The following is a 24,497-nucleotide window of genomic DNA, read 5'->3' on the forward strand; positions in this document are numbered from 1 at the left end:
TATATATTACTGACAAACATTTTGAGGACTTCTTTCAAGGCAAGTCCATTAAAGGCCTTGCCATGATTTTTGTCTTATTTTGGAAACATATGTTTAAGTCAGTCCTGTGTAATGGTTAAATCTTTCCTCTGGTTGACCCGCTTAACCTGTGTAGAAGGTTGAATTTTGTTTCATAAAGTTCATGTGCTTGCATCTATGTGAAACTTACTAAATCTCAAGTTTAGTACAACTTTGCTGTTGGTACTTTTTACCTCACTGATCACATTAGTCTGTGCCCTGTCTTGCTGGTCAGTCACTGGGGGGGAAGGCCTGAAGTGCTAAGCTGTGATTTTTATTCTTAGTTGGGACCAAATTTGGCTTTATATTGTGATGAAACTCATTTTTTCCTTGGTGCTTGGTGTAGCCCCTTTAAAGCAGTAAGTTTATTTTCCAGTGCTTTTCAGATACTCCTAGATTAATAACATATGTAAAGAAGCCACTGATTGGAATTGCCTATGCTGTTTTGCGTTATTTTATTTTTATGGCCTCAGTGGAAGTTTTTTCGCTCATTTGCTCCTGTGGCATGATTTCACACGAGTCTTTGTATGTGGCTTTAGAGAATGGTTTAGGCTACTGTTGCACTGGCCTTCTGACCATGAGCTTCAACTAGTCTGCTGTGAGAATACTTTCAGCACATGTGGGAGAAGAGGCATGGCTGGGGACCAAGGTACTGATAATGATGTGCTTTGGGTTATTGCATTTGCCCTATCAGCTTCTTGTCTTGATAGGCTTTTAGCACATCAGGCACAGATAGGGCTAACTGATTAGTAGATTCTGATTTCTTAGAAGAACAGGCAGACTGAAGTGTTAGTCTCCCTGAATGCAGCTGGTTATCTGCAGCTGGTTATCTACAGCTGGCAGAGGTGAGCTTAATAGGGAGGTGGGAGTTTAGGGATATTTGCTTTTGTTTAAGGCCAGAATGGAGTTGGGAGTGTTGTCATCCCCAGCCACCCACATACTTCTGTCCCTGTGGCAGAATTATCCTACAGGCTAGAAAGTACCAGGTTTCTGGACAGGAATACTGAATTGTGTCTTTACCTTCTCCTTTAGATTCAGTGACTTACTGTGTGCTGACATTGGAAGGTGGGAGAAGGATATGATTGCTGATGGGAACTGGAATAGAACTAGAAATAAAGTCGTCCTCCTACCTCACCCACTAGTACTGTCAGCTCCTACTAGCCTGGACCAGATTGAAACCTGAAGCTAGTGGGAGAGTATTCCATGTGCTATGGCTGGTTATCTACGCTTTCCTCCTTCCTAAGCTTGCTTGTTTTGATGTGATTGTATTATTTTATTGGCATTTCTTATACTGGCAGTTGTTCCAAATCACGTGATCCAAAAAAAATCTTGCACTATGGTGTTGCAAAGGTTTCTGGTAACTTTCCAGTGATGCAATGTAACCAAGATTGTAAATGAATACTTCCGTTACTTTCTTTATCCTGGTTGTGAATTTGGGCTGCTCAGCTCTCCGAGGGAGACCCACATTGTGTTCACTATGGTAAAAAGCAACTCAAACACCAGTAGCTTCCAAATTGGGACAAATATGAAGGAGGAAGGAGAGCTCAAGTTTTCAGCCAAACAATATTTTCCTTTTCAATCTTGTCTGATGGCAGCTGCCAAGGCATGCGGTTCTTTTGTGAAACATCTTATTAGAAAGACCTTTTAATCAAAAGTTGTATTTCTACAGTTTTTGATTGCTGTAACTTGGAAACATAAATTTCAATTTTTTTTTTAAAAAAAGGTTTATTTCTTCCCATAAAATTAACACTTTGCACTCAAAAATGCTGAATACTTTTGTTTTGCCAGCTGCCAAGGCATACTTTCTCTTATCATTTTGTGCTTAAGAATGTGTGAGGTGTGTAGGGCTTATAAGACAGGGAACACTTGGAAAATGGGGCTTAACTGAAATATGAAAGCTAGCTAGGTTTTTCAGTGGTGGTTGTGCTTAAAGTAAGAGGATTAGAAAGGCAAGTCTTGAAAAAGTCAGTTGCATCTGCTGGATGACCTTAGTACCTTCCAGTGAAGGAACAAAAAGGGTGAGGCTTTAGAAGACTGTACTTCAGGAGTCTATCACTCATAATGCAGATAAAAAGTATTCGGTGTCTTCCAGTCTGCGAAGTCTGTCATCTTAGGGTTCATGATACTACCTCAGAGTTAAGGAAATCATTTTCCTGTTTAAAAAAAAAAATAAAAATATTAAATTGCTGCTTCTATCTACTTATTTTTCTGGATTCTTTTTCAGCCTCCATAGTAACAATAAAGATACCTTCTAGTAGAAGACAGGCATGACTTTTCACTAGGTCTGTTGAGTAGATTTTGACCATAATCTTATACACTTGGCTCTCCCATGGACAGTTTGCTAGGCTGTGCAGTCATGTGAAGCACACAGTAGCACAGTTGCAGTATTTTAGATTGATGCAGTCCCCAGATAAGAAAGTATGTGTATGAATAAATTTTTGTGCCTATTATTTTGTGCACTTTCCTTCCTATGAGAAACAGTTCTTTCCTTTGTGTGGAGGGACCTAAGCACTGTGAGAACAGCCTGTGTTGGATGGGAATGTATATAAAGTTAGTATGGCAACTCGTTCCTCATTTCAAGAAGGTGATCAGTTTGCATGATAACCATAGTAGCAAAAAGGGCTTGGGTGTCTTCTGAGCATTCTGAATCCTTTTTGAAAACCCAAGGTATAACAAAGGAGATAAAGGAGAGATTCACAGTCTCTTCCAAAACGTAGGGGAAAAGTGAATTGGAGTCTTTCAGTGAGTACAGCAGAGAATGTCTCGTGCATAGGTCTCCAGTTGCTGTTCCCTGCTGTGCACCCAAGTGTGCTTCCTCCTCCTTTTTCTATGTCCCTATAGCTAGTAAGGGTGACATTTGGAGGGTATGTCTTGATGTAGGAGAGTTTTCTTTGGTTATTTTTGCTGAAATTCAAAAATTAACTAGAAATTTGAAAAGTTGAGAGATTCGTTTTAAGAAGAAATGCTATCCTGAAGTTATCTGATCAATTACAGACAGTTTTTCTGTGACTGGTTCTGTCAAAGAAAGCAAACACTAACCTTTGACCTCACACAGCAGAGCTGTTGCTGTAGTTGATGGAAAAGTACTGTTAACCTTTATGGTCTCTACTACTTATACTCCAAAGAGGAAAGAAATTAACTGATAGCAGCATTTCAAAGCCTTGATCATATGTTTGGTCTGGTTTTTGGATCGATCGTGAAAGATACTGGCTGGTTGCTAAGCAGAACTAGTTACAATTCTTTTATGAAATACTTTATTAGGAAGTCTTTTTAATCAAAAGTTGTGTTTCTACAGTTTTTGATTGTTGTAACTTGGAAACATAAATTTCAATTTAAAAAAAAAGAGGTTTATTTCTTCCCATAAAATTAATATTTTGCACCCAAAAATGCTGAATACTTTTGTTTGTCATTTTTACCCAAGGAAGTAAATGTTACTTTGTGTGATGTTGGACCCTGTCCTCCAAAAATGAGCACATGGTATATTAACTGGAGTAGGGTACAATCTTACAGGACAAGAAATGTGGGGCCAAAACAAGAAATGGGGCTGCTGAGATTCAGCAAAGGAGTGGATCACTGCCTGTGTATAAAACTAGGGAACTATGGAATACAGCTATGTAGAGGGTAGCTGCACAGAGGCTTTTAACGTATAACAACTACATCAGCTGAGAAGCTTAAGCAGTTCTTTGGATAGTGAACAGCATTGGTGCCCCTTCAATAACCTTTTACAGGTTAATCTTTCTGCTGTGTTTAATCTGTACACAGCTGAAGCTAACACCTGAAGATATGATAACATCTGCTGTATATGCAACCTTTGGCTTGTATTTACTGTCAACAGAGCCTTGTTACTTGTTGATCTCCTTTCAGGCTTTCACAGTGAGAAAGTTCATAAAGGCAGCATGGACCCCTGTAGTGACATTGTTTCTGCTCTGTTACCACATCACTCACTTGTAACAGGAAAGCTTCCTAAATGGCATGAAATGGGATGTGCTCTCTCTCCTCCAACTTGTTTTATATCCTCTGTTCTCTTTTTTTCCTAAATACAGTGTCCATCTATATATAAGGGCTTTCAGCTTGTCATTCTGCCATGGGTAGAACTTGTGTTAGTTGTTCTTGGGACTTGATGAAGTGTACAAAACAGCTGTCATTTAATTAAATGTTGTTTGATTAAATGTGCTGTGGGAGAGGCTTCTGGAAGCTAACACTGCTAATTCTTCTCCAAGGGGTTGATCTTGTGAAAAAGCTGACTTTAAAAAGACATTATAGAGGTCTGTAACTAGAGGATACTTAGGCACTCTCCATCCTTGACCAAGGATTTGTGAGCCTTTCTGACCTCATCTATCTTTTATCTAGAATATCTTGTACAGATGTCTTCATGAGTGACTTTGCAAGAGAGTTGAATTCATACATATTTTAAAAAAAATACGGTAGACAAACTGAGGCACAGAGAAATAAAGTAACTTGTTCAAGAAGCCAGCTGGAGACTTGGTACATGCACATTTCGGACTGCTAGACAATTCTCTCTTCCTGTAGGCCATCCTGTTAATGGTTATTGGAGAAATCCACTGTTTTGCACCTTTTCTCTGAGATTTATTCTAAAGCTGTCATTCCTACTGTTTGGCACTGATCCTCTGTGATATGTCAGTCCCTGCCTCTGTCTGGTTTCCAAACCTTGCTTGCCATGCTAGGTGAAACCTCACCAGGACAGAGAAGATGGCAGAAAATCTGCTAGTTCTGTTAATAAATTTCAGACTGAGTTGCCTTTCTGCAACAGTTATATTTTTTGGTTTGTAGTTCGCTCTACTGAAAAGCTAAATGAGGCAAACCTCGCCCCCCCCCCCCCCCACCCCCCCCCCCCCCGTTATTTTCATTTTACGGTACAGGATGGAAAGTGACTTGGCAAATGCTACCCAGCAAATACTTAGGAGAAAGAGAAAATGAATTCTTGTTTCCTGATGAAAGTATTGAGAGTAATTTGTTGTTTACACTGTTGCATTTCTGTATTCTTTTAAAAGATGTTTTGAGTCAGCCTGATAGGACAATGTGGTAAAATTTCAGAGGCTCAAAAATACACGTTTTCATTGGAGATATGGAATCAATTATTTAATCTGTATAAAAACATCTTACATCAGATTAGAGAGTTAACTTTTTTAAAGAAAAATTCAAAAGTATTACTTAGTCTAAGCTTTTTTTAAAATCTCAGTTATTTCATTTGGATTTGAAAAATCAATGTTCAAGTATCCTGTTTAATCTCCTTTAATACAAAGCACTTACATAAAAAACTGCTGAAATTTAATATTTAGTTCTGTCACTTGTAATTTTGTCCTGGATCTGAAAAAGTCAGTGAAACAGTAAAGTTGAGAAAGTTTTTTTTTTTTTGCTAGGAGAAAGATCCACCAGACAGTGCTTTTGAGGCCTGAAGTGTGGTGAGCACTGTAATTCCTCTATCTTTCCTGCTGTAGAAGTGCTCAGTACATTGCATGCTCTCTTATAAATACCAGAGCAACTGGAGATCAAAACAGGTTAGATATTTTGTGTCCATTCTCTTATCTAAGCCACACACCCAATTTGGTCTGGAGCATTTATGTTACTATGTGGATAACTAATAGTATTCAAATACAGGTAAATAATCAGCTGTTGCTGATTTGGATGATGCGAAACTTGTTCAGTTCATACAAATGAAGCAAATGAGGTGTCTTTTTTAACCAGTGTATGATGTGGAGAACTCTCTACAGCAGTATGTGAGAACTAAGCAGACGTATTTGGAGAAACATAGTAGTTAGAAGCTGGCGGCAGGCTTTCTTTTTTCTTTCTTTCTTTTTTTTCCAAATAACAATTGAATAACAAACCCACAAACCATAATCTGAATGCCAGGCCAAATTCTCACACTGAAATGACAGTAATGGAACGTGTGTTTGGATACCCAAACCTGCTTGTGAGGCAGTTGCAGGCTGTGCTGAGCGAGGTTCAGCACTGCTGGGATCCTGCCACCTTTGGGGGGAGGGTGAAAAACTTGATCTTTCTTCCCCAAACAAGGAAGCCAGGAGTGACTGTGGAAGCAGGAGAGATCTTACTGTGCAAGTCAAAATGTTGCTGAGGCTACGTTGGTGGTGTCTCACCTACTGCTTCTCAGGACATCCTGGGAAATTTACTCCAGGCTTGCTGTAGTCCACAGATTCCTGCAGGTGCCAGTCAGCAGAGGGAATTACACAAAGCAGCCTTGTTTGTGTGGCAGCCTGTGAATGACAGTCTTGTCAAAACTTCTTAGACATGCTTGTGGACTTGAAGGAGTTAGTGCTTCCGTTTCATATGCTGAAAACAGTCGTGCATGTTGTTATCAACTGGTGTTACTGTAATTAATATTTGATACTTTGTTCAAATTTTAGCACTGGATGCCCCACATCTGTTGTAGATGATTACATTGCTGCTATAAGCAAAGGGGTCTTTCAGGTCAGTTACTGACAGTGTTTAGGTTTGTGACTAATTTAACAACAAAAACAAACCCTCTTTGAATGTTTATTGGAATAATTTAGCAGTGCTATTTTGTTATTTTTTATTTAGTCTCGGGAAGTATAACGTTAGCATTATTACCAAGCATAAATCTAGCAACAAAAGCAGACAACAACACTTTTAAGGAATGAGAATATCTAAGGCTCTGAGCAAGTTGTTTTAATTTTCAGCAAGTTATCTCGTGGTATAATCTAGGTGGTTATGTGGCAATTCATTCCATATAAGAAAGAATGTTGCTTTAAAACGGGAACACCTCGCTGCCTCCCCAGACCTTTTCCATAAGGCAGGCATTTCCAGCATTTGAATGGATTAGGACTGAAGTCACTGGGTTTTTTCCATCATTAATATTGAGTTATCCAAGAAATTTGGGCCAAATGCAAATACTCTGTGAATCAACAGCTTTTTGGGCCTGTGATACTGGAATTAGCACTTCCATCTTCCAACAAATCTACGTTTTAAAGCATAAAACAAAGTCGCTATTAAAGGGAGCACAAGGGGAGAATGGGAGGAGAATAGGCAGCGTTATATTATGATAAATATAACTAATAAATATTTTACCTTTTTATTTGAGTATCATGGGAAAAAAGTTCAGGAACTGTTCTGATCTTTGTTGGGAATACTTTGTAGTAGCAGATAGGCTCTCCATTTTACCACTTTAACAGTTACCTGTTTTACTAGTGAGTCTAATTTCGACAGTTGCTTTAGTCTAAGCAGTGAAACAGCAGTCTGAAGATAAGGTTTTCAGTTCTGATGTAATCAGTGTGCTTCTGAAAGGAATAAGTCATTACCCTTGTTTTTAACTAAGAAGAGGGTATGTCTTATAAAACATTACAGCAGGTATGTACTCTGTGTGTGTGATCCCATGGCTGTATTTTCTGTTCTACAGTTGGTAGATGCTACGTGAGAAAATGGACTGGAGTTTGCCATAGCTTGACCCCATAGACAGGACTGTCCTCTTGTTCTTATAGGAATTTCTTGTCTTAAAAAGATGGTAGTAAGGAGAGAGTGTTCACAGTGTGCTCTCTCTGGCAGAGGCTTTGACAATGACTCTTAAGTGATTTAAGTAAGCTTTTGGGAGGACCGGGTCCTGAAAGAGCAAAGCTGATCAATTTCAGTACTGCTTTGGGAGCAGTTGGGGTTGCAGGAGAGTTTCTCTGCCCTCCCATAGACTTTACAGCAAAAATGTTCTCTTTGAACTTTCGAAGTGCAGTAGTATCTCTGAGTAGAAATGGATATTCGGTCATGCTGTTGGCAAGTTTAATGAACTGAGCAAGTGAATCTGGTGGGGAGTTGAGAAATGCATGAGATGAGCTATTTGAAAATCTCCTTTTAAATTAACTCAGTTCTAACAAATCTCTAAAAAGGCCATTACACTTCAACTGGGGAGTGTAATGTATGTACCAGTTCATTAATAACCTGTGACATTAAGCTAGCAGTTGAGGCCCCCGCAGTACTCAGCAGTACGAGGTACAACCATTGCTTCCTAGTAGTTTCAGATATGACTTCTCTTGGCCATGCATTCCTGTAGCGGGACAAACTGTGTGTGTCATTTACTGTGTGTTGACCGTTACCAACCAAGTGGTCTGGGATTTGCTACTGGTACCATAAGGATGAGTTAGAAAAAAAAAATGCCTGTATGAAGGACTTTTTCACCCCAAATCTTGATTAATGAGTTGTTGTTGGATGGGCAGCAGACACAGTTTTCCAGTTTGAGTGGCTATGGTGGTATCCTGGCAGTACCTATGATGAGATAGCCTTGTCTCCCAGCACCTTTTATTTATCAAAACATAAATCAGAAGTGCAGTTGGTAGGGGAAGTCATTAAGTTATCTCCATGGATGGTAAAGTCTTTTCTACTGAGCATGCTGTTTTTATGAGGTTGCTGGAATATGTAGTGACTCCTTAGTGAACTACTGCCATCAGAATGAGAAATGAAAAACACCACGTATCACTATGGCCTTTTCACCTATGTTCTTGTCTTTGAGATGCTGTGGATAAAGACTAGAAGGTCGAGGGTGGGAGGATCTAAGGAAGTCCAATGATTAGAGCACTGGTTTGGGAGACCTAAATTTAGTACCCTGCTCTGCCTCAGTCATCCCAAGCTAGTTGCTTAATCCTCTAAGGCCTCAGTTCTTTTTTTGTGAAGGACAGCTAATAACATCTGGGATTGAGATTGAACACTAAAGATTGTGATATGCTCAGATACTGTCATAGTGGGAACTACATTATTGTCATAAGTCTATGAGATCGTACGTTATATGAGTAAATGTGTTATGGCATGACAGTCAAATAACACGTGAAGAAATAAAATAACGTACCAGTAACTGCTCATTTTAGCGATGGTAGACAGTCTAGAATTTATTTATTTTTTACTCTTTATTTGCTGCAAAGTGTTGTGGTTGTAAATATGATGATGCCATTTTGCTCCCCATCTTCAACCATTTATAATTCTTTATAAAGTTCAGTGTGGAGATGAAAGCTTTGTATGCTTATGCCCTGTCCAAGGGAAATTTGTACTAAATATTGAAAGGTTTTGAAAAAAAAAATCATACTGAACACTGGAGAGCAGAATAAGAATAGAACTTTCTTTTTATTGTTACCAATATTCTTGTGAACTTTTTGTAGTATCTGATGATGGCAAGAAAGTATCCCTTATTTTAGAGAAGTTTCTATGACTTTTCTGATTAAGCATTGGTAAGATTTGATAGTTATGACTTGTGAAAATGGTTCATAAAGTCAGTCCTACCTTACCTCCTCACCTGGATGCCAACATAATAAATGATTCAGGACAGTGGTCTTTTTTTTTGATCTTGGACCCTTATCCCTGTCAGCTGTACTGTCAACACTAACTACACTTGCTTTTGGGATGAAGCCTTCCTTATCCTGTGGCATTTGCTGTCCTACATAGCCCAGACTTTCCCCAGTGACACTCAGCAAGGTACTCCATGGCTCCAGTAGGAGCTAAGTAGGGAGTGGGGTATGTCCAGTTTGCTTCCCTACGATGTCCAGTCTGCTGCCTAAGATGCTTTCACCTAGAGCTGCTTTGGGTACAAAGGGAGGTGCTAGGATGAGAGACAGAGAGCACTCAGTCCCTTAAAGAAAACCGTTGGATGAACCTTCCACTTTACCACTGTCTCTTCATGTGTGTGAGGACTGATTTCCTTCCCATATGGAGGGCAGCATCTTCCTAATGTTAAACCACTTAAGCACCTCTCGAAAGGTGGAATCAGGGGCTTTGTTCCCATTGCCCAGAGCACGTAGGCCTTTTTGTCTAGCTCTTGAAGTAACGCTTTGCAAAATCAGTGTTTTGGCTTTCTGTGTGGGAAAATCTGTGTGCGAAAATCTGTGTGCGCCAATGTGTGTGCCTTGCTGATTAGCCCACTGGGTCAGACACTCCTCTGGAGCGAAGAGTTGGACTGAAGGATGGTGGGAGGGAGGGCTTTGGCTCCATCAATCCCTTTCTGTCTGCAGTTCTCAGGAATGCTGAGAAATCATATGCAGTATTGTTCCCCCCGGCATATTCTCATGTGCTTTGTCCAGCCTGGCTGTAAGCAATTCAAGTGACAGGCATCCAGCTCTCCCTTGGGAGGCAAAAAATAGTTCAACAGTCACTGTAGGGAGGAGAGTGAGATTCCAAGGAAAAGAGGGGGATCTGCTTAAAAACAGCAGCAATGTGAAGGGGCTCTTAGATGTTGCTGTCAGGGGTTTACCAGTCTGAGACAGAGGCAGACTTGGGCAGTTTTGTGCCTGTTGCTATTTTATGTTGTAATTTGCTTCCAGTTTTGATTCTGGAGATCCAGTATTGGCATATGTATGGTAGAGTGAGACTTTAGCATAGGAGAAACATGCAAGGGAGGGTGGGACTTAAATTCTTCTTTTCAAGCAAAGGGACTAGACTAGTTGAAAGGCTTTTTAGGCAGCTGTTTAGGGGTCTGGAAAGGGTCCCTGAGCACACTGCTGGTGAGATGCTTTGTGAATTACTGCTTTTAAGCATCCTAGTTCCATGCTTATTAATACCAGATGTGTGTTGCTAGACCACTTGGCAGTATAAATGTGATCCTGATCCTTAGGACCAATTTATCAGTGTTTATATCTGATCAGGTAGAGCACATAGCAGGGTTTTATGCTGGCACTTCATGCCTTGTATTGCCTGTGGGAGCCTGATCTAACATGAAATCTCCAAGAGAAGTTTACCCTTTCATAACATTTTAGTGATCTGAATATGGCAAACAAAGTTGGCACCCTTGTTTTGCATTGTGTAGCTGGAGTGTTTTCTGATATAATAGAAAATGCCCCAAAACTTGCTTTACTGCCTCACAGGACAGCAGCCTTGTGAGTCTGTTGACATCTCCCACTCCAGTTCCCCCACCACTTTATATCCTCTTGACTATACACTACCAAGCCACCCATGGGAATTCATGGTCTTTTTAATTAATCAGATCATTCCTCTCACAGCATCCCAATAATTTATCCATACTGAGTTGTTCAACCTGTCAGAGACCCAAGCTGGTGTTACTGGCAGACTTGCCTAGTCCAGGGAGGGCTTAAGAATTGTTCTCTTTTGTTTCTTTGATGTTGTAGGTGAGTGTTTGATAGTGTAGAATTGAGCAATGAACATTTGAATAGAGGAATATGAGTAAACCTTTGGCATTTTTTTGTGGTTTCTGCTGAACAAAAGTAAAGTGTAGTCGGATTTCATGACTTCGAAGCTGATTTATGCACCTCTGATCTTCTGCTCTCAACACTCCTTTGTGAATTATCTAAAACATGAGAAATATCATACTTGAAGAGATCTCTGCAGCAGTAGTCTTTGTCTAACAATGGCTAAAACAAAGCATGATCAAGGCCTGTTTTCACTGACAGTTCAGTTTCACTGGACAGAACCCTTGCTGAGCTGTTAATTATCGAATTATCTAAGTCCGTTGTTTTCTTTTTCTGAGAATGCAGCAGTTGCTAGACTGGATCTGACCCAAGGTCTGGTATTCTGTCTCTGACAGTGGCTAGCACCAGATATCTCTGAAGTGACTGGGGTCTGCAGCAGCAGGTGGGAGCTAATCTACCCCTATGCTAGGCTTTATCATGTCTTTAACAGCTAGAGATAGCTTAAGCTCTGGAAAAGATGTTTCAATATTTCTGCTAAATGTCTGTTGCTACAGTGAATCATTCTGGATAGTCTTGCTAGCAGTAGGAACATACAATACCTCTGTAAACTTTGTGGAATTTTCTTTAGCCTTTTTCTTTTTTCTTTGTAGTTTGGTACCTCAAAAGATCTGTTGCCCTTATGTGGTGGCATAAGGGAAACACTGCTCCTGTATACTGAACTGTCATTCTTCCACTGGCTCTTCCTAGCTCCTCAGGAAAGTTTTGATTGACTTTATTTTTCTTATGAAAGAGCAGGGTTTTTTTTTTGAAGCCAGCTCATCTGCAGGATGGTAAAAGTGCTGCTTGCTGTCTACTGATCTTGGAGGCTGCTCTGTGAACAGTGTTAACCTGTTGTTGCCTGGTCTGCAGCCTGGCCACTTGTGGAAGCGCAGGCGACTTTACTTCCTCTGGTCTTTTGCTAGCTGGAGTTCAGTAAAAATAACTCGATTTCTGTAAATGTATTGCCTGTGTTTTAGAGAAAGGAAAACTGGGGCAAAGACCAAGAGTGTAATTTGGTCAACTGGGATTTGACCCAGGGAGTGTGATATCTGTCTTGGTTTGAAAGACAGGTGTCTGGGGAGGAAGGCAGGAGCCTCCCTTGAAATGGAAAGTGCAACCCCCTTCCCTCCAAACTATTATAATTTTGAAATTAACAGGCCTTCAGGCAAAGATATGGGGAATAGGAATAACAGTTCTTTACTAATATCTATCTATCTATCTATCTATATAAAACACATGGCAGGGAAAAACAAACAACCCACTGGTTTACACTGACAGAGTCAGAAATACAACCTGACACCCTGTTAGGGTGGCAGTAGCAGTCCGATAAGATGCTGGCTGCAGTCCTCCTGAAGCGATGGATGTAGTTCTGTGGAAGCAGCGATCAGGTAAAAGGGTCTGGTCTTCCTCCGAAGGTCCAGTGGTAGATAGGTAGCTCTTGTCCTCTGGAACTCCGGTGGGGGGGGAAAGCTCCTCTGGGAATCCAGTGGAAGAAGGCTGCTAGGGTGTTGGAAATCTCAGTTTTTATTTGGCATGGACTGCTTGGCTCCTTCCCCCCCCCCCCCCCCCCCCTCCCCCCCCCCCCCCCGGGCGGAGCATCTCACAATGGGATGGGGAGTCGTGAGGCAGTTCCTTGATGGGCCATTAACAGGAGATAGCCCAGGAGCGAGTTATCGATGGGTCAGGCGATAAGGCATTGTTGTGCCCAGTAACAGAAGATAGTCCAGAGGGGGGAGGCAGGGAGCACCGCCCCACCTGGTCTCAACAGCTCCTGAAGATGGTAATAGAATACTTTTTTTTCCTTTTGGCACATTTTACACTGTAACCTAGGACAGTATCTCAGGTCCGCTAATTGGCACTACCTCTTCAAAGAAAAGTCTGGTTTTGAGACCTTGATCTGATAGTTCGGCTAAATATGAAGTGTTGGATGATCTGAGAATCACCAAGTCTAAGAATGAAATATCCTCACTAATACTGAACACCACTGAAATGTCATCACCTGGTGTAGTTCAGATTCAAGTCCCAGCAGGACCTGTTTTGTTGCAAATTTTAACTGGGGTGGTCATCTTACAACTGCTGGTGAATTTCCTGGCATGGGCAGCTAGAACAGTAACTTGGATTTCCAGAGCTGTGTTGCTTGAAGAGACCTCCTGCAGCTGTAGATCTGCAGCTGTTGAATGCTCCATTGATTCAGAGCAACATAAAGGTAGAAAATAAATCATGCTGTACATTACTACAGTATTCAGGAATAATACAGCTGGAGTACAGGTCTAATCTATTCATATTTTATAGGTGAGGTTGCTGAGACACTGAGCAGTTAAGGGACTGACCCTCAGAAATGCAGTTCAGAACACCCACTGAAGCCATTGGGAGATAGGAGGACCCGGCAGCTCTGAAAAGCAAGACCTAAATGGCACACTCAAAGTTGTATGACATGCCCTTGGCAGACTGTGGGAGGAAACTTGGGATTCCTGTCTCCCAGCATAGATCAACATTCAATAGTCTGTCCAGAAAAATATGTGCTTAAATGCGAAGCTGATAGATGTCTTAACCTTGTGCTTTGCTGGGCAACAATGCAGGTTTGTTTCCATCTGTTCAGTTGTGGAAGGAATGCAGAGCCCCCAGAGAAGAGAGGCATCAATGACGACTTATGTAGACTAATCTAAACAAATCTCTCTGCTGTCTTTGAGAATCAAAAGGTGCACAGACTGTTCATTCACAAGGTGAATGTGTGGGATAAATTTTGATTAAATGAAATATACTGAGACAATTCTTAAAGAGCAGCAATGCTCCAGGGGTCTTGGTTATCCTTTTGTCCTGAATGCTGGGAAAGTTTTGTATTGAAGTGAAAACCTGCTGAAATAATTTGCTTTTGTCCAGTTTAATTTCCTTCATAGTGTGCATAAAAATCTTTCCTGGGTTAAGGTTTAACATGGCTCTGAGGAGTAATGGTATAATACCATCAAGGTAGGAGGCAGTCCCTGAAGCAAATGCCACTGAGTGAGCTCAATAACACATTTAAGTATAGCTGAAGATCCAGATCCAGAGGCTTGTAGCACAGTGGTTTTTACTCCACCTCTTTTGTTTTAGCTACTTTCAGTCTAATTGCATCAGTCCCGATTTGGAACTGAGCAGAACTGGTGTGCAGGGCTGAGGTGGGTTGACCCTGGCTAGATGCCAGGTGCCCCCCCCAAGCCACACTATCACTCCCCCTCCTCAATTGGACGGGAGAGAGAAAAAAAAAAAAACAAACACAACAGGCTTGTGGAGTCGAGATAAGGACAGGGAGATCACTCAACATTTACCATCACAGGCAAAACAGACCGACTTCAGAAAAATGTAATTTATTACCAATTAACTGAGAGGGGAGTAATGAGAAATAAAACCAAATCTTAAAACACCTTCCCCCCACCCTCCTTCCTTTCCTGGGCTTAACTTTGTTCCCGATTCCTCTCCCTCGTCCCCCCAAGCGGCGCAGGAGTGAGACAGGGAATGGGGGTTGTGATCAGTTCATTACTCTGTTGTTTCTGCCGCTCCTTCCTCCTCAGGGGGAGGACTCCTCACACGTTTCCCCTGCTCCAATGTGGGGTTGCTGTTACGGGAGAGAGTCCTCCATGACTTTTTCAGCGTGAGTCTTCCCACGGGCTGCAGTTCTTCGTGAACTGCCCCAGCGTGGGTCTCCTTCATGGGGTGCCGTCCTTCAGGAACCGACTGCTCCAGTGTCAGCCCCCCTCACGGGGTCACCGGCAGCAAACCTGCTCCAGCGTGGGCTTCTCACTCTCCACGGGCCACAGATCCTGCCAGGAGCCTGCTCCAGTGCAGGCTTCCCATGGGGTCACAGCTTCCTTCAGGTATCCACCTACTCCAGCGTGGGGGCCCTCCACGGGGTGTAGGCAGTCATCTGCTCCACCGCCCATGGGCTGCAGGGGGACAGCCTGCTTCACCGTGGTCTTCTCCACAGGCCACAGGGGAATTGCTGCTCAGGCGCCTGGAGCATCTCCTCCCCTGCTTCTTCACTGACCTTGATGTCTGCGGGATGTTTCTCTCACAGAGTCTCACTCCTCTCACTCGCTGCAATTACTGCTGCACAATAACCTTTTTTTTGTTTGTTCCTCTCTTAAATACGTTATCACAGAGGTGCAACCACCATCGCCGATTGGCTCGGCCTTGGCCAGGGGCAGGTCTGTCTTAAAGCCGGCTGGCATTGGCTATATCTGACATAGGGGAAACTTCTAGCAGCTTCTCACAGAAGCCACTCCTGTAAGCCCGCCTGCTACCAAAACCTTGCCACATAGACCCGTTGACAAGGGCATGAAATGATCTGTGCATGTGGCTTCTTGGCAAAACCTCTGCTGCTGTTAGCCATCCAGGTAAGCCACAGAACATTGGTATGCCATGTTCATCATCCCAGGAGTCGGACTTTACTGGTCCAAACCTCCTATGTCCATCTTAAGTGAAAGCCATCGTTAAGGCAGTAGTTGCCACTTCTACTGCTTGGTTCCCAGTGAGACAGTGTGGCTTGATGATGGGTTGAGAGGGCATGCCAGTCTCAGCAGCCAGTGTGTGATCTGCAGGGGAGGGGTTGATATTTCAGCGGCAATTTCCTAAAAGATACATCTCTTGGTCTCTGATGTGACTAGTGTTCAATACTGATACTATAGTGAATGCTCTTCGTGTGAATAAATGTCATGGTTATCATCAAAGGCAGGGATATGAGGCCTGGTAATCTGGATTAAAAATAATCATAGAAAAGACAGTCTTCCTTAATGAGTGATTGGATGGGGTGACGAGAGGAGAGATGACTTTCTTGTATAGGTTTCTCGTGAGGGGGCATCAGTCAGTTCTGACATCATCTGGTATCAGGGTATTGTGTCCAGTCAGATCTCTGAGAGTAATAGTCCCAGTAGTTTTCTGTTCTGGCAGACCTGTTGCTCTGTTCCAAAACCTAATTGCTAATTGGAATCAATATGAGCTAGATAATAGGTTTCAACTGAGCCATCCATCAAGGTCTACTCCTCAGGGAGTTTCATAATTGCTACCACTTGAGTGGACTTGATGTTTTGTGAGATGTGCACAGGGCTAGTCCTGGTTGCCATACAGAATTCAGCAGCTGTGAGACCTTTCAGAAATGGATTAATAATGTATTAAAATATTTTTTTTTTTTGCCTTATGTGCATTTCATTGCTTTCTTGCATCAATAGAAGAGGATGAGCCTCAGAAAATGCAGAGGAGGATATCCTCAGAGAAAGCAGGGGAGGCAAGTTCTGCTTGTGGATCTAGAAAAGGTTGTTTGTACGGATTTGAACTGGAATGGAATTTGAATCTGTGCAAATGAACTGGAAAGCCTGAGACATACAGTATTTGAGGTCCAGTTTAAAATACGTTACAGGAAGGAGATGTAATTTTATATCATAACTTTGCCCATTACAACCCTCAAATATAACCATATCTATAAAATTCTCCTAACTCATAGCTATTTAGTCTACACTGAGCGTTACAGACATTGACACCACATCATCAGCAGCATCAGGTTTGTATTTGCCAGCCAAATACTTTGGTTCATTTTGTGCAGCATGTCAAGAATGGCATAGAACCGGTTCATACCCTAAATAAGCCATGCAAATGGCTTTTCCTCTCAATACTACTGGCATTTCTCTACCTACTGCAATATGTGGCTGGCAGCTTCAAAGCAGCCATTCTGTTTCTGCAAATAGATGTGTCTGCTTAATGTTAGACAATATCTCTATTTTTATCCTCTGGTTTGTCCAAAACAAAGGAAAAAGCTTCTTCATGTAACCACTGCGAGCACAAATGGAGGATGTATAAAAGCATATGTAAGATCTCTGATGCGCTTTCCACGTGGAAAGGGTTTTCTCTGCAGGACAATATAGTGAGGAAGATGGTGTGTTTGTTGAGAGTATGGGATCCAAATCTTGTCCCATGGGTCCTTGCTCTTGGCAGAAGGTCAGATCTGATTGTCTGTAGGCAAAAAAAAATACTGATTGCCTTTCATGGATTTGGAAGAATAGTTAGAACTAGTGTCAGAAAGTGGCGGCTGCTCAAGGGTCCTGTGTCTTCTGCTGTTTGGTCACTTCCATTCTCCCTTTTGCATTCTTTCTCCAGTGCATCAGATGCAACTTTCTACTTCACTCCTTATGCATAATTCAAGGTCTTTTGTCAAAGCTTTCAGCACCCCGGTTTTCTCATCTTGAGCTCTCTTAAAAATAAGAGTAAAGTGAGCTGACTGAATAGAATCTCTCCTCTTCTGTTGTAATCAGAAAATGTATTCTCTTTTCAGGTAAACTTTTTGTTCTGCTCTTAGTGTTAGGATAGAGTTCTGTGATCACTGGCTATCAGGTTAATGCATCTTAAACTTTCATCCTCTACAGAGGTATGATAATTTATGGATGTACCTCTATCTGATGGAAATGCAAAGTAAAATGGGTTAGCTGAAGAATATGCAATGTGTTAATGCATCTCCCTTAAAAATGGAGACTTATAGATAAGGGCTGGTAGATTGCTAAGTAGATGATCTGACCATAACTTCAATGTTTTCACTTAATTGTTTTGTGTGCACTGAAAGAGCTGCCTCTGTTCTTGTCTGTTTCTTTGGGACAAAGACCTTCACTCCTTCACTTTGGTTTTATAGTAATAGCTCAGGCAATTATATGAGACCACAGAGACTTTACCCCAATACAGATTAATCGTATCTGTCTTTCCAGACTCGACTAAATGTGCAGGAGGTATTCCAAAAAAAGTAGACACTATCCTGAGCGCTAATCTGTATTATTCTGGTTTGTTTGAAAGTCACTTTCAAGTAGGGAGTCCGTTTGAATTGCTTTGACTAGGGATAGCCTGTTTTGTTTTTTTTTTTTAATCTTTTTAATTCTTTGTTTCCAGGGAAGGCAAGGTCAATAACCATGATGCTCCTCTAGAACTGCTGCTGATTGAAATGTGGCAGTGTTTAAGGACAGTACATAAATTTTGTCATCTGAAGTGTCCCCCTAGGGTGGGGATAGTTCCCCTAGGGTGGGGGCAGCACAAGTTGTTTTGCACATAAAGCGTCTTCAGCCCTTGGCAGTACTGACAGTGTTGTAAAGGACTTTCAGAGCAAAGTCAGACTGGTGCTATGAGGTGGTGCTTGGTGTTGTGTGTCAGCCTGCTCACAGTGTGCTAATGTAGGTAGATTTTACGCTGTCCTGTTAGGGAAGAGGTGTGTTCACTTCTGCTGCTAACTGCTAATCCACTTTTCCTTTGATTTCTGAAAGGGGGGAAATAAGACAAACCAATAAATTCTTGGTTCATAGTATCTGGCCACCTAAAATGTATGGACTGCTCTCACTTACAGTTTCTCTAACTTCTTAATCATTTATTGTATCTGGGTAATTTAAAGTGCCATGTGAGTGCTAACTAACTGTGATTTTATTGGTGTTATCCTAAAGGACTGGCTGAATTGTGTATATGCAAATAGCATATTAATTGCTAAAATGTCATGATTAATTGGACAGAACTGGTAGTGCTTCATGATCAGAGGGATGAGGCTGCTGATTTCTGGCAGTGTTTTTTTGTGGTTTTTTTTTTTTTTTTTCTTTAGCATCGATGTTGAGGAGGTGAAACTTTGCTGTTGAAACCCTAGTTCTTAGCTTGTTATTGCCTTGAAAAAGTTCAGACAATTGGAGCCTATCATGACGTTATGATCAAGATAGGCTGAACAGAATTTATTTGAAGTATTGATTGTTGAACTACAAGTTGAAGCTCTATCTGTAGCCATTCTGGTATGCAAACTTTCTTAGCAATACTTGTCATTGGGTATGCATCCTCCTGCTGCTGCATAGTTCATAGTGGGTTTGAGGGTAGAAAGGACCGGCACACCGTGCACCATTTGAAAAGGGTGACTTTCCAGGTTAGCTTCAAATCCAGTGAGCCTTCATCAAAAGCACTCTCTGAGAACGTAGATATAGCATTACTTAAGGACTGTAGTCATTGCCTCGTTATGCTTAGCACAGACGCGAAGGAAACACATAGTTTATAAGGTAAATAAGTAATGGCTGTGTAAATAAATAATTTTTAAAAGCTGAGAAAAATGGAGGAATGCTTCTGCAGGCCCTAGAATACTTGATAAACTGCTTAGAAGTTCAGGCTTTTAGCCCACGTTAGTATTAAAGAAAAGACAAGTGGGAAAGTATAAGTATCTTGTATATAGCACTGAACTTTTCACCTGAGTATCCAAAACTGACTACAAGTTCTAGATCAATTTGTATAAGTTAATCAGAAAATATAAAAATTATGCTAAAGGCTAGAACTAGTAAGACAAATTAGGAAGTCTTGATATGACAATGAAAGAAGGGCTCTGCCCTGATGTACTGTTCCTGTGGTGTTAATTCCTGTTTCTACTGAAGTTCCCTCCTGCACTGGTTTAAAATCTTCCGAGGCTTCAAGTATTATTTCTAGCAGACTTGTTGCCTCTTAGTTTATACGCATGTTAGAGAGCTTATATGCAAATGTTCAGGTGTTGTTTGCTCACTACATTGGGAGTCAGCAGCTGCAGCAGTACAGCTCTTCCTAGCATTGTGCTGGGCTTGCTTTGGCATCCTTAAGGACAGTTCTTACCTTTATGTAGGACCTAGATCTTCCTGGATACCTCTTACGACTGCCTGGACTTGCAATTTCTGACCTTAAAGTAGAGTAGCAAAGTGTTTAATTTGCACATGACTCTCATGCTGTTTGCTTGTACTGTAGCTTTCCTACACACTGTTTGAGAATATAAGGTCTACTACTGTAATAACATTCCAGTCTTATGGGAGATGATTAGATGAACAATTTGAATATTTAGTGCCTACACATTAAATAAGGGAAGTAGTTATATCTGTGGTGTTCTGTTCTTGCCTGCTTTATTGATTTGTTTCAGTGAACTTTCATGGTTAAATCAAAGTTCTGTATCTAGTTAATGGTCCTCGTTGGGTTATTTACATTGGATTGCTTGCTTTCACTGTGATACTCATTTGAAAAGCATCTTAAGGAAACAGAATGTTTCTTCTTTTTAGAAGAAAAAGCTCACACATGAACAGGCAATGAGGCCTGTAAACTGTGGCCAGTAGAACAGAAATTATTGTAAGTAGAAGTAATATGTTGATAGTTTGTTCTTGAGCATAAAAATGTGATGCACTAAGACTAGACTGTATCTGGGATTTGGGGGATAAATTTTATTTTCAGTCTTTTGGCCTGACTCAACCATTTGTAGACTGTTTAAAGCTGAAGTTATTTAAAGATATGTCTGTCCCTGCAGTGATACCCTTGTTTCCTAATCCCAGTTCTCAAGGGCATGTTGGATTAGCTTGAATAATTGATTTGTCTAATTGGGGGGAGTTGATATTGGATGTAGCTATACAGAATAGGGTTGGAAACAGCGAGTGTAATGTAACCTTTGAGAGGACATACTAATTTTTCTTTTGAAATGCGTGTCATGAAAGACCATTATTACAGGTGTTGACATGCTATGGTTCTTAAAATCCTCTTCTCTGAGACTTCATAGATGCTGAGGCTGGATTCAGTTCATGGAGCCTCGTTTTCAATTGCTTGGCAACAGGGTGAGCAGGACTGATGGTTGTACTCTGGTCTGTTCTCCGCAGCTGCGAGCAGAGAGTGGCCTTTGGTCCTTCTGTTTCCTACCTTCCTAACACCTTTACTCAGCTGCCGCTGTTTTTTTCCATATAGGTAAACTTCACTCCTGCTAAAGAGATGAAAGCTTACAAGAAAATGAGCTTTACATGATAGTGAGTACTGTTTGCAACACAGTGATGATGGGGCAAATATGAGTATCAGAGAAAGTGGCTTAAAGCCATAGCTATAAAGAAAGCAGTTGATGTGGTAGGATCTCAGATTTATGGTATCACCACTTTGGCTCATGTGAGTATCACTATTACAAATGAAAAGAAGAGGTAGTAGAGAGCCTCTATTTTGTTTTGTAGCAGCTTTGGTTTTTTTCATCTGTGTTGATTCAGCGATGTATGCCAGCTCATGCAGAAAGTTGTTTATTGAATGTATTTGAAGGTTTTGCTTTTTTCGAAGGAACAAAGTGAGTCTCTTTTGCCACAAGAGGGAGAGCATGAGAAATGCTAGAGAGAGGAAACTGCACCGTGACAGTTCTGGTTTTGTCTTCATTTTAGGCACCACAAAGGGATAGGGAGATTTTTGGAGCTGGACTCCTCCTATCGTTATGCCCATACTTACTGCAAAGCACAGATGCTAGAGATGGTCAAAGTCTAGCTAAGCCTTGCCTAATCAGTATTGCCTAGTGGTTCTTGCATGAGTTGTGATTATATCTCAGCTTGAGATGTACATCACTAAAATTTTATGAGTAAAATTTCCGGACTAATTTATTTAGCAAGGCAGTCATAATGCTGGAGCTGGAGATTGGAGCCCAGGGAAGAAATACTGTCAATGGTTAGAATTCATCATTGCTTGTGTCTGGTGGTCACTCTATTACTAAACCCATTTAACTAAATGTATATTGATTTTTAGTTAATTCACTATGCAACCAAGTCATGCTGATATACTTTTTATGCACTCTGACTTTAGTCATGCTGAAGGGCTACATCTATTTAACTGCATTGGCTTTTATGTCAGTTTAGTTAAATCTGTGTGAAAATTAGTATTGACAAGCTGTAAGTGTTTCATAATGGGATTTTGCATCGTAAGCTTGCTCTCCTGTCAGTTTGGGTTTTACCCTGTCTTCAGCTTTTCACCTGGTCGTCGGTGATAACATTTTCTAGGTTTACTTTTTATTTTATAAAATCCACCACAGGAGTGATTGAATATTAACACTATAAGCTATTATAACAGCGCTATAAGCTATTATAACAATACTTCCAAGTCAGGAAATATGTAGCCTAAAGCTGCATTTTGTTTTGCTTTCTTCTTCTTGCTGCAGATGTGCTATTATAATAGACATCTCAGTCATTTTGTCTCATAGCATTCTTTTTTTTTTTTCTTTTTCCTTTGATAATAAGTTTAACAGAGATTCTTTACAATCCCCTAGTATTGTGATTAACTTGCAGTCGTGAAGGGCATCTGCAAAAGTTAGTTGCACACACTGCTCAGCTCATCTGAGGTGGGTGGAATACAAAGCAGCAAGTAGATCTGCTGGGAATGTGTATATTTGTGTGGGGCGCAGGTTCATGTGTGGATAGTGGATGGCACATGACACACAACGGAGCAATACGAGTTCCTTCTCCTGGCTATATTGATGCCTAATGTGCAACTGTGAACACACTGCTGCCTTTGTCTGCCTGCAATTCCCTGCCCACCTGTTCTCTAGTCTGTTATGATGATAAACTCTGCAGGGCATGGACCATTTCTTGTTGTGGTCTAAAGCCACGCACATCCTCATTAGCTACCACTCCCTTCCTAGACTATTTTTGCTTGTTGTTTGTCTCAACGAGTTGTTACTTCTGTCTTGTAGACAGTGGAGACTGCCAGCTGCATGTTTAGACAGCACCTAGCACTTCTCAGCCGAGACTTAGTGAACATCTTTAGTCACTACTGTGACTGTATTTCCACCACATCTCTGTATTTTAGAGTGGTATGACACAATGGAGTTCTGATATGGCCAAAACTTAAACTGTGGCACCTGTGTCTGCTGTTTCAGTGGTGGTGTTATCAGCCATACCTCAGTACATCAGGAATTGAGTTCGTATACGAAGTTGAGAGAGGTAAAGTTTGAGGCATAATCTGAGGGGGCAAATTGAACAGTAGCAGTGGTATGTAAATGGGCAGTTGAATTCAATTGTTTCCTGAAAACTGAGGGAGGAAAAAAAATCCACTTTCTTTAGCCAAAGTCGAATCTTCACAGTTTAGGTAAGCATGTTAATTTAGGACATTTCATCCTGTATTTACAGCTTTTTAAAACTGTCAGGACAGCCTGAGGTTTCAAAAAGATTAGTCTAGGGATGCCAAGCATACACCACACAGGCCAGAACATTCCCCTCCCATCCTGTTTGTTGGTGGTTTTTCAGATGTGGGCAGGAAGTGGGTCGAGGACTGGAGGGATTATTCTGGTAGTCCTGTCCCTGCTGTGCTCCTACCCAGAGGCTCCATAGATTTTTCCCAGCATGTGAACAAAAGAAATATTTCAGGTGAATAAAATTCTAACAGCTCCTATGCATGCAGTAAGGATACATCTGGTTGGTGGTGTGTTGGAAGGTGCAGGGATCAATTACATTTGGCTCTATATGTCCACATCCCATCATGAGATGTCACCGGTCCCTGTTGTGTGACACCTACCTGTCATGTGATAGATCTCCAGTGACATGGGGGTGGCAGTTGGTACAGTGCTTAAGGTCCTCTAGAAGAGGTGATTTGTCCCATACTGGGTGACTGGTTGTGCACCAGTTGAGTTACGGTGTTTGTGTTTTGATTTTAAATCAGGAGGAGAGAGACTGTGAACCTCAGCTAGTTCCCATGCTAAACAGCTGGGCAGATAGCAGACCACTTGACTCCTGGCTGCTGCCCTTGCCTCTCCAAGAGCTCACCGTGTGCTCAGTAACTCTAGTGCCTCAAACTGAACTTCATGGTGGTGTTAGTTTTGCAAGGTAAAGGGCATGTGAATAAGAAAAATGGTGTCGTGGCCTCGAGATGGTTAAGAAGCAGCCTATGCTTCATAAACTGAAGTCTGTAATATTCATCTGTTTGTATTATGAACCTCTACTAGCTACTTTTTTTTTCCATGTGGAAACAGCTGACCATTTTTATGTGAGCTTATGGGAAAATCCAGTATTTATCCAATTAGAAATCATTCTGAAACTGTTCAGATAGCTGCGCCATTCAAAGGGTAGCCCGGCAGCCAAGGCGGTAGTGAGGGATTGTGCCAAAGACCATGAAGCATTCCAGCTGTGAACAAATGTGAGAGAGCAGCCTCTGCCTACCCAAGCACTACCCCTCCCAGCTATCATTTCTTTCACAGCTGTGGGAATGCTTAAAAATTATGGACTGCTAGGGAGGAGGGGAAAAAAGATCATAGTGACTTTCAAATCTTTGTCTGAAAGCCAGATACGTTGTTGTGGGCAGAGTTTCAGCGTTGCAACTGCAGCCATGAGAGCGAGATTCAGAAATGACTGGGATTTATTTTTAAAGTGTACTTAATTCCAAGTTTCTTTCTCAGAATGTAAAACCCTTGTTGACATGCTGAGGCCCAGCCTGCCCTTTCTCACTGTCCTGGCCCTGACCCGGTCTGTCTCATTCATTCCTCTCAGCTGTTATTAATAGAGATCACTTAGTTTATTTTTCATTCTCTTT

General features: G+C 41.4%; 1 protein-coding gene across 2 annotated transcripts in view; it reads left to right on the forward strand.

Moving 5' to 3' along the window:
* ARHGAP22 (Rho GTPase activating protein 22) overlaps positions 1-24,497 on the forward strand; it is a 141,901-nt gene that overhangs the window by 42,484 nt on the left and 74,920 nt on the right. The gene's annotated exons all lie outside the window — the stretch shown is intronic.

The sequence above is a fragment of the Leptosomus discolor genome, chromosome 6, assembly GCF_034619465.1.
Source record: "Leptosomus discolor isolate bLepDis1 chromosome 6, bLepDis1.hap2, whole genome shotgun sequence".
In the NCBI taxonomy this organism is placed as follows: domain Eukaryota; kingdom Metazoa; phylum Chordata; class Aves; order Leptosomiformes; family Leptosomidae; genus Leptosomus; species Leptosomus discolor.